General features: G+C 40.2%; 1 protein-coding gene across 1 annotated transcript in view; it reads left to right on the top strand.

Moving 5' to 3' along the window:
* Positions 1–303: 303 nt before the first annotated feature.
* opcml (opioid binding protein/cell adhesion molecule-like) overlaps positions 304–10,884 on the top strand; it is a 354,110-nt gene continuing 343,529 nt past the window's right edge. Inside the window, exon 1 of the mRNA XM_037547481.1 lies at positions 304–319. The gene's annotated coding sequence lies outside the window, so the exon portion shown is untranslated. The remainder of the gene's footprint in view (positions 320–10,884) is intronic.

Here is a 10,884-nt window from a genome sequence, read left to right as displayed (position 1 = left end):
GTACACTAAGCTTCTGAAAGCATGGCAAAGCAATCACTTGTGGGAGGAATATGTCCAAAACACTGATGTTACTGAATCTGAATATGCAAACTATTCTATGACACTCTCTCTTCAGTCATTGTGGCTAAAGGTACTAGTTTAAAGTTCTACTCCAAGATGCTAGATGGCGATGTCTTTTTCTGCAAAACCTTTATATCTTACTTCCTATTTGGCCTACGTTTGACTTAAGTGTAGTACATTTGTGTATAGAGGATTGTTATCAGGGCTGGGTAGTAGTTGTATTTACTCAGTAACTGCTGTTTATGGGCATTTTTGTGAGGTAAGTGATCTACATTTAATTGATTTCCACGTTAGCCATTCACTTTGAGCTGCTAATCCTCTTTACGTGTTTAATTTCCTTCTTTTGTGCTGGTTCAGCATCTGAGCTGCTTTGTTGTTGCTTACACCTCTCATTTTGAAGATTAAACATAAGAATAGTGCCTAGAAAATTTCAGATCCTATGTTGACCGATGCTGGATATTCTAAGAACTACTGCTGTAGTTCTATAAGGATCCTAGTACTTGAAGTTGATTGATCTGTTACTTTTGTTCTTCTACTCAAAGCTACTTTTACTTGTACTTGAGTGCTTATATCTTTGAAGTAGGCCTGACTTTATGCTCATTTGAGTACGGGTTAGAACTTGCATCTGCCACAAGCCTCATGTTTGTTTGTCCCTGGGGATCAGTTTTACTGGTCCCAGAAACTGGTTGTAAATCAACCAGTACACAAGAATTAGACCGAATTCTATGTTTTTAGTATTCTTTGATGACAATCAAAGTCCATTTGATAGAACCTGACAGTGATGCAGTTTTGCTCGTGAGACTCAAGGCGCTGGAGATATTTTACACTAGAAGGGAAATCATTATTATTTTCTCTTATACTATTGTGTTGATGGACTCAGACGATGGTTCTCTTGACTTGATTTAATTGAATTCCAATGCTTCTACTCAGATAAACATGGATGTCTGCAGCAGTGATGTATGGCAAGTCGTGAAATATAATGGGCACCTAGAAAACCAGTACATAACAGATGATGTTTTATGAAGGACAAATTGATCTAAAGTTGGCAACTGGGAACTTCAGTGGCCAGGGTCAGAGAGTTCGGAGCTCTGAAAACACAGCAGATTGATCTTTCTATTAACATATGCTTAGAAAAATCTATTAACAATGTTAGAATATTAAGACTAACTGAGCTATTAGTGCATTTCTTGTAATATATGAAATATATTGTGTTTATGTTTGATTTTTTTGTCAAAGCAGATCAGTTTTGGTAGCATTGTAAAGATTCTCAAGATTTTGACATAGGATGGACCAAAATAAACTGTCAAAAATGACTTGAAAAAACGTCTGGTTCCATTGACTTCCATTGAAAGTAATGTAGATTTTTTCCTTCTCCTGTAAAGTTACCATTTTGGAGATACAAGGTTTTGTTCCGACAGCAGAGATATATGTCAAATTTATCAGAATTTGGTGCGTACACTGCTTACCTTTTCATTACAGTCTCCATTCTGTTCAGGAGACTTCCATTCAGGTTTTCAAAGCAATCTGCAGGAATGTTTTTCCACACTTCTAAAGTTCAGTCCTAGAAGTTGGTTCCAATGATCCAAGCAATCCCAAATACAGTCAGTGATATTGAGGTCTGGACTGTGGGGTAATCAGTTCACTACTTTAAAGACATCAGCAGCTTCTTTGTGGTGTGTGTGTGTGTGTGTGTGTGTGTGTGTGTGTGTGTGTGTGTGTGTGTGTGTGTGTGTGTGTGTGTGTGTGTGTGTGTTTTCTTTTCTCAGCATGAGCCTCTTGACAGTTACACATCCTTTCAGACCCATAACATTGAATTGTCTGCTCACAGTGGAAGAAACGGACAGAAACATCTGTGAAGTTGGTTGAAGTTTGATTTTCTTCTTTCTGATGGGGACAGTTTTGGTGGTTTATGAGGTCCTGCACAGTTGCTAGGAGACCCATTTTCTCTGTCAAACTCTAATTTTCCTTTGACTGTCAAATAAAGATATTAGATAATCTTTCTGCAAGTCTGCAAAAATCAGCCTTAATTCCCACTCTATTGTATCTCTATTGTTAGAGTAATAATAAGCTTAATTTGGCTTCATCTGGGTAAAATTTAATTTAACTTTTTCTCTTTTTGCAATATTTCTTGCAGAATGCTAAAATACTACAATGTGGCTTCTTCCTGAGTATTGTGCAGCTCTAAAGAGGCATAAGAGACAAAGGTCTGTGTTCATTGCAACATAACAGTCTTTATATGGTACATTGTCTCACCTGACTGTGGAATGCATGTACAGTAATCTCTCCAGTATGATATTTTGGTCCTATTCACTGTTTTTGCCAAATGCTACTGCATTTTAAATATGAAACAGGCTGAGCCATTAGTCTGATACTTTGGAGATGGAGTTCTGTGGTGTACATGTTGTGTATTGTCATAGATCTCTGCAAATTTTCAAATCAAATTCTTCATTTGTAGATTTTTGTTTGAAACAAAGTTAGTCGTGAGCCGTTATGCTCCATCATGCCATTCCCGCATGTTCAAATCAAACAATTATAGAGTGCCTGATGTTGCTCTAAATCAGATGAGCGTTGTTCCACTGGGCTGATGTGACGAGAGCTTGCCAATAGAGTGCAAACTGAGTAAGCAGAAAATGCCATTACTGCTGTGTTAGATGGCTTCGTCTGTCTCTGTGTCAGCGGACTGCTCTGCTCATCTAGTCCACACCTCGCTTTGGGAAGCGCTTTCAAATTAATCTCGGACATCACCAAAGCTGTAATTTACATTCAGTGAAATGTAAAGCAAATCGCTTGGGTTCCTCTAGAAACTGATACTTTTTTCTCAGAACTTTCTCATGATCTGCACTGTAAACCTCAGTAGACGAGGTTACGCCAATGCAAAGTGGCTGCCTTAACTCATTTGTGTTGCCCTAACGTAATTTATTTGTGCATATTGTTCATTTTACCACCAGTTATGCAACTAAATTAAGACAAACAACTTGAGGCAATGACTTAAAGCATTTGAGCAAATCCAGTTAATCATAGTTTACAGAGACAGAGTGCGCTGCCAATGTTTTGGAATGCCTTGAAGGAACTTGCAGGTTGTCTAATCTAGATTAAAAAAAGCCACAAAAGCCTGTGACAGTTATCAGCGCAAGGAAAATTAAGGCAATCTCTTTTAAAAGCAAAAAACAATGTCAGGATTAAGATGGTATCTGCAAACCCCCCCAAGATCAGCAGCCACGCTCAGATTCAAGGAATTGAAATTGACCTTGACATTATGAGACATCAGAGACATGACACCTTTGACGCAAATGGGAGCAGACAACAAGCAGGTCCATGCGGAGTTCAGGCCTGGCGAATGCACTCCTAACTGCTGTCCGTAGCAAACCCTTGCGCTGGTCTCAAAAATGCTACACAACCCAAAGCTCAAGAGACTGAAATGCTGCATAGACTGTCTGTAGGGTTCCATAAACCGTGTGCTACGATCTCTATGATTATACCGTTCCCCATGACTAAATGATAACAATCAGCAATTATAGTAATAATTAGCACACTCGTGTTTTGATCAGCAACCGCCTGCTAACATGCTAATATTGTAGGTTATAGGACATTATATCCTTAGCAAAACAACTCGCACTTGTTATGACGTCACAAATCAGATTCCGATGTTGTTTTTCACCAGAGGGAAAAAATAGATTAAAGCTGTGAATATCTCCAGGGCATGTCTGGTTTTAGTCACTGTTGACATGTCACAGTGGCACAACACCCCACCATGAGTCGAGCTCCTTCTTCTCCTGCTCGCCTCTAGTCACTATCCAGAAAGAAAGATTAAAAATGTGGCCATTAGAGGTGGAAAACAAACAGAATGGTACTTAAAACTGTCTCTGGTAAGCTTTAAGTGTGCATTTATCCAGCCTTACTCTTGTAAACATCTTCGCTGCCACATTTTCTCCCTCAGGATAAGCAGAAGGCAGCTACGTACTGTGCGATAGACTCTTATCTGCGAGAGTCTATTTATGTCATATACAGAGTTTGCCCTCTTTTTTTTTTTTTAAACCCCCTTTACATCAAGCTTTGAGACAAGCACAAATGAACACATTAGCATTTCAGTTACAGCAGGACTCACTGAGGAATTTCCTTCTTTCTCTTAGCAGGTATTTATTTACCCTGCGTGGAAGGTAAAGTGGGTTACTTTGAGCATCAACAGTCTTTTGTCAGAGTGACTTTGAGAAGCGATGACTGAGGAAAGGAGAGGATTGAGAGGGAAGTGATCTCTCAGCTTCATGCCATCATTATTCACTCCACTGCAAATGAGCGCTAGACCCTGTGCTAACATTAACACGGCATGATCCTCTGCGGTAGCAGATGCTTTGTGCCGACGCTGAGGCGTGTGTGTGAAAAAAAACCGGTGCTTGAGCACTGGGGTCGGTTCATAAGAGAAATCTCAATGCTGGGGGAGACGCACGGCTGTAATCAAGGACAGCGAGAGAGATTGAGGGAAGGACAGAAATGGGGGATGATGATGATGATGGGGAGTTTGTGTGTGTTTTTGTGGCCATGTATTAACTGATTTGTGGGGACCGAATCTCTCCAGATGACATTGTTAAGGTCGTGGGGTCAAAAATGCTCTTTTCTTCCCTTTAGAAGTATTAATTGTAGCATGTATGGTGAGCCAACATGTTTGAGGAAGCAAAATCTAAAAGAGGTCCCTTTGGTTGCTGAGGTTAAAGTGGAAGTCACAGTCAAAAATAAAATAAAAACATAATTGAATTTTTGTTTTGCTTTTTTTTTTTTTTGCTTTGCTTTTATCATTTATATGTATCAGCTGTTCTTTCATGATGAATGGAACAACAGCAATGATACAAAATTTAACTGAAATAAAATCCATTTACATTAACTTGCATCTAAAGTTACATATGACTTTGTTTAGTTACTTACCTACTGAGGTAGCTGGGTTTGTTTGGACAGCGATGTTATTTAAACCGTTTTTGCTGTTACACACCAAATGCAACAGAAAATAAATATCAAAATATTTGGACACCTTTTTTCCCATCTCGTTGTGTGTGGAGATAGTGATAATATTTATATTATATTAATGTATACTTTGCTCCTCACAAGGGTAAATAGTGACATTGGGTGGGCTACTTTTTTTTGGAGAAGTGAAAGGAGAATGGACGCTTCTACCTCCTCATTAATGAGCTGAAACGGCGTTATTTAATACGTAACTTGGACATCAATAATTCAGGTTGCGTTGCTTAATAGGAGATGCAGCACATGTGATGAAAATGAACTAATCCTTCTGGTGTTTGTCATGAAGTTGTAGTTGCAGGGACAGTTGAACAGCTTGGTTGTCACCATAGACGGCCCTGATTGGCTGAATTCATGTTTTGAAAGTTCGCAAAAATCAAACAGAAGGCTAGTAAAGAGTCTCTCATTTCTGCCGTCTGAAAAACTGCAGGACATCATCAGTTACACACGTTAGAATTCATGTACTGATGTCTGTGTGATTTATTCAGACATTAGTGCATGAAATCCAAATACACAGGGTCAAAGTTTACCTAGATGAACTGGTAGCGGAACCAGTTCTCTCCTTTTCAAGGGAATTGGCTTTTTCACCAGGCAAATTTTACTCATGGTTGTTGTGACCACAGCTGACTGGTCCATGAGATGTTCATGTAACTTATTATTATTTTTTTTTTAACGGTTTTGTTTGTTACCTCTATCGCTGGTATATGCAGAGTATTTAAAATTCTGTACCGTACCAAAATAGTGGCACTGAATCAAATCAAAACGTGGTGAAATGTGAGGACTCATGATGCGATTTACTAAAGGAGAAGTGATATTAACCCATTCTAAACTCTGAGATTTAAACCTCTAGTAAAGTGTGTACATAGACACTTTATGGACTGCTCTCCTGAATGAGACATGGAGAGATGATGATTGACAGGCTGGACTGGAGGAGCACACAGTGACCCATTTGCATGAAGCACTAATCAGAACTCCATGTTCATGTATTAAAACTGTAAGTCTACAGCAGAACAGAGCAGAGAGAGTGGGGTGAGTGGGCAGAGTGGGCGAGTTCTGCTCCTACGGCTCCGGGACTGCCTTCTCACTAGGTGGTCTAGTGACTGCTTTAACATTTCTAAGCCCCCAAGCCCAGTAATACACACACACACACCAAAACCCATAATCATTGTTCTACATCTATCTTTTCTTCCTCTGTTTCTCTTTATCTGACATGCTTCTCCCTAACACTTAGTCATTCAGCACAACACACACACACATGCACAGTAGTCCTGTCTTTGTAAGGATTTCCACTGACCCCTGTACTCCAGCTAAATAATACCCTTCTCATCCACTTCTAACATAATTGCTTAGATGTAAAGTCATTAAAAGTGGTTTGATGTGAAATGATTCATTGAACGTAAACTTACCAATTCAGATGTCTTTTCAGGGGCATAACAAAGCATCGACAGAAACAGATGGAGTTTGTACAGATACAGTTTGTAATTGTAGAAGTACAAAGTGCACCTATCTGGTTAGTGGAGCTGATAAAATGAGTGTAGAAACAAGGAGGTGGTGGCTTTAATGAAGTGGCCGGTCAGTGTACTCCATCAACATTATGGAAGAAAAGATTCCCAGTTAAACTAAGGGAGCTCCATAATGGGTGGAAATTGCATTTCATGGCTACTGTGAAAAGAGATTAAGGCAGTAATGACACAGTTTGTGACTGTGGGATGTATTTACACAATGGTATAGACTGTAGGAAAATATCTCAAGGTTTTTTAGACTTTTGAAAATAGGTGGCTTAAAAAATGAGGGCATATTTTAGTGAGTATTGTCAAATATTATTAATTCTAACATTCCAAAACTAATGCTTTCAGATTACTGTATTATAATGAATCATTTCTGCACCCTATAGTATTTGCTGCATAACAGTCAATGTAATGTGACTGGCCTTCAAAGCCTGGAATGCATTTCAGAGGGTATTATTACAGAAGATACAGGAGGAGGACCAACATTACTTAGCCACAGTGTCGTGCAGAGATGTGAGTTGAATGATGCAGAATTTGTCATTCGGCATGCAGGCTAATTATGGCCCCTGTCCGAGGGAATGGTGATGAGCTCTGACAGTCAGTCTTTGCGGGGGTCCCCAGGCTGACTCAAGACTGCATCCCACAGCTGGGCTCGACTTCGTCACTCACTGCAAGTTAATGAATTCTCATCTGACTGTGAACAAATCTCGACTTGTTGTTTGCACTGCAGTTCTTTTCCAGCGTTGAACTTGTGCAGGGAATTTAAAAAGCCCCTTTTGTGAAAACCTTTTATATATGGAAACAGCTTGGTTTAAATTTGGTTATAGTTTTGATGTCTGCAGGTGAGCCAATCAGAACTTAATAACACAAAGTAATAACTCAAGATCAAGTTTATCATAAGGTCAACCTGTTTTGCGTTCATTGTTGTGAGGTCACAAGTACCAAAACACATTTGTTCACCTATTCAGCCTATAGCAGCTTAGCTCCACCCATTCACAACATACAGCATCCAATCAGAAGCGAGCTTATGTATCATATCACTCTTAAAGGCACAAAACAGTCAAGGGATGGAAGACAGTGGTTGGAAAATGGACATGACTATTTACATAATCATGTTTATGAAAATAAAAAACAAAAGATAGAAAAAAAGTTCAGTCTTAAAAGTTGGTTATATTTTATGCTTCCCACCATCCAAGTAATCCCAATATGAGTTCTGGACCCTGGGGTGGTCAGGCCATTGTTCTGAGAACATCAGTGGCTTCTTTTGCTTGATTTCTTCTTTTTTGTGTCTTACTTCTCTCAGTAACAGCTTCTTGACAGCTTCACATCCTTCCAGACTCAGTGTTGTCTTCTCACAGTGGAAGGATGAGCAGAAACAGCCGTGGATTTTTTCAAAGCTGAAGCAGCTTGATTTTCTCCTCTCTCTCAAAGATGAAGGGTCTGTTTACCTGTACTGGTGGTCTACCAGGTCTTGCACCAATAATCTTTTGAATTTCTGTTTTGGAGACTCCTATTTCTGCATCCTTATTTCTAAATTATAGAAGTGAGGAATGCAAGTCTGAAACTGCCAGAGGTTTTGGGGCAGTGGTCTTCAATCCTAGTCTTTGATCGCTATCTTCATGCAGAGTTGTCTTTCAACCTGTATCCAATAAGCTGCCCACGCCTTAACTTAACTGTACTGTATCTGATCCAGCCAAACAGGGACTTGGGAAGAGGTTGATTAGGTCTAGTAGGTGTTGCAAATTATGGTTGGAATTAGGCTCTGCAGCAAGAAAGCTCTATTTTTTTTTTTTTGGTGCATAAAAGCCAACAAATGTAATTGGCAGGGGGGCACTGACTCATTTAAGAGCAGATTTTCTGTTTTTCAGTTTTGTGGTCAGTCTTGATATTGAAGATTTATAGACAGTGTGTAAAAAATATCCTACATGTATACTGTTCATTTCTATTTCTCTCTCTCTCTCTCTCTCTCTCTCTCTCTCTCTCTCTCTCTCTCTCTCTCTCTCTCTCTCTCTCTCTCTCTCTCTCTCTCTCTCTCTCTCTCTCTCTCTCTCTCTCTCTCTCTCTCTCTCTCTCTCTCTCTCTCTCTCTCTCTCTCTCTCTCTCTCTCATGTTGCAGATTTACAGTGAATCAGACAGATCGCTGATGTTTAAGATAAATGGGCCCAATCCCGCCTGTCTGCTTTAATTATGGTCTGCTGAGGCGGAACTGTTGTGCTGATTATTAACAAATCATTTCATTGAGTGTCTTTTATCTTTCAGAAGGACTCAGATAATTGGAGAAATGCACCCATGCTCCTTTTTTTCTTTCTTGTGCTGCCAGGATTGTAATAATTTCCTCATAACAAAAGAAAATACAGAGTGTCGATCAGTAGGACATTTTTTTTCTCCTCCTTCCTTGTCTATAGACCTTCTGCATAAAAGGACTGAATATAAAACTATGCATGTTAATATAAAACAAATCATAGTAGGTTTTTAAGGTGCTGTAGAACAAAGAAGATTGAGTTTACATTGACATTATTGAATAAGAAGAGTTTGGTACATGGAACTGACATTCTGTGAATCTCTAGCACTGTTGTCTCCTCCTTCGCACACAATTCCCACAGTTGCAAAAGAGGGCAGTAAAACAGGCCAGTACCCAATGCCCAAGTGTAAGGCCATCGTAAGTTTAAGAAAACATTTAAGAATGTAATAGTTTCAAGGATACCAATTGTTCTCAGAATTATTCTTAAGAAAATAGTTAAGGAAATAAAATATCATTCTTAAGATAGACAGATACACTATATTGCTAAAAGTATTTACTCACCCATCTGAATCATTGAATTCAGATGTTCCAATCATTTCCATGGCCACAGGTGTATAAAGCCGATCCCCTAGGCCTGCAGACTGCTTCTACAGACATTAGTGAAAGAATGGGTCGCTCTCAGGAGCTCAGTGAATTCTAGTGTGGTACCGTGATCAGACGCCACCTGTGCAGGAAGTCCAGTCGTGAAATTTCCTCACTACTAAATATTCCACAGTCAGCTGTCAGTGGTATTATAACAAAGCGATTGGAAATGACAGCAACTCAGCCACAAAGTGGTCAGTCACATAAAATGACAGAGCGGGGTCAGCGGATGCTGAGACGCATAGTGCGCAGAGATCGGCAACTTTCTGCAGAGTCTTCTGCAGAGTATATAGGTACCTGGGTGTGCACCTTAACTATAAACTGGACTGGTCAGACAACACGGCTGCACTTTACAGGAAAGGACAGAGCAGACTTTACCTGCTCAGGAGATTGAGGTCGTTTGGAGTGCAGGGGCCACTCCTGAGGACCTTTTTTGACACCGTGGTGGCATCAGCCATCTTCTATGGAGTGGTCTACTGGGGCAGCAGCATCTCCACTACAGACAGGAAGAAACTGGACAGATCAGGAGGGCCGGCTCGGTCCTGGGGACTCCTCTAGACCCGGTGCAGGCGGTAGGAGAAAGGAGGATGCTAAACAAGCTAGTGTCCATGCTGGAGAACAACTCCCACCCCATGCATGAGACTCTGGCAGCACTGGGCAGTTCCTTCAGTGACCGGCTGCTTCACCCCAAGTGTGTGAAGGAATACTATCGCAGGTCCTTTCTTCCTCCTGCTGTGAGACTGTTCAACCAGCACTGCTCCCAGTAGACTATATATACACACACACACACACACACACACACACACAATACACACTTATACTCAGAATACAAATATTTTTCATTGTGCAATATGCAACTTTTTTTTCAAATCTTTTTTTATTCTTATTTTGTTGTAAGTAGTCTAGAGATTTAACTTTTTTATTATTTATAATGTGTATACTGTTTCTATTACTGAGTGCCTTACTTCTATTACTCTGCTGCTGTAATACTGTGAATTTCCTTGCTGTGGGATTAATAAAGGATTATCTTATCTTATCTTATCTTAAGAGAAGATATCTTATCTGTCAATCACTACAGACCTCCAAACTTCATGTGGCCTTCAGATTAGCTGAAGAACAGCGTAGAGAGCTCCATGGAATGGGTTTCCAAGGTCGAGCAGCTGCATCCAAGCGCAATGCAAAGCATGGAATGCAGTGGTGTAAAGCGCCACCACTGACTGGACTCTAGAGCAGTGGAGATGTGTTCTCTGGAGTGACCAATCACGTTTTGCTGTCTGGCAATCCAATGGAAAAGTCTGGGTTTGGCGGTTGCCAGGAGAACGGGACTTGTCTAACTACGCTTTGCCAAGTGTAAAGTTTGGTGGAGGGGGGATTATGATGTGGGGTTAATGCTTCAGCACCAAGAGATTTTGAACAATTTCATGC

This window comes from Pygocentrus nattereri, chromosome 18 (genome assembly GCF_015220715.1).
Source record: "Pygocentrus nattereri isolate fPygNat1 chromosome 18, fPygNat1.pri, whole genome shotgun sequence".
Lineage (NCBI taxonomy): Eukaryota > Metazoa > Chordata > Actinopteri > Characiformes > Serrasalmidae > Pygocentrus > Pygocentrus nattereri.
Note: the sequence above shows the minus strand (reverse complement) of the source record. Positions and strands in the feature narration are given on the sequence as shown.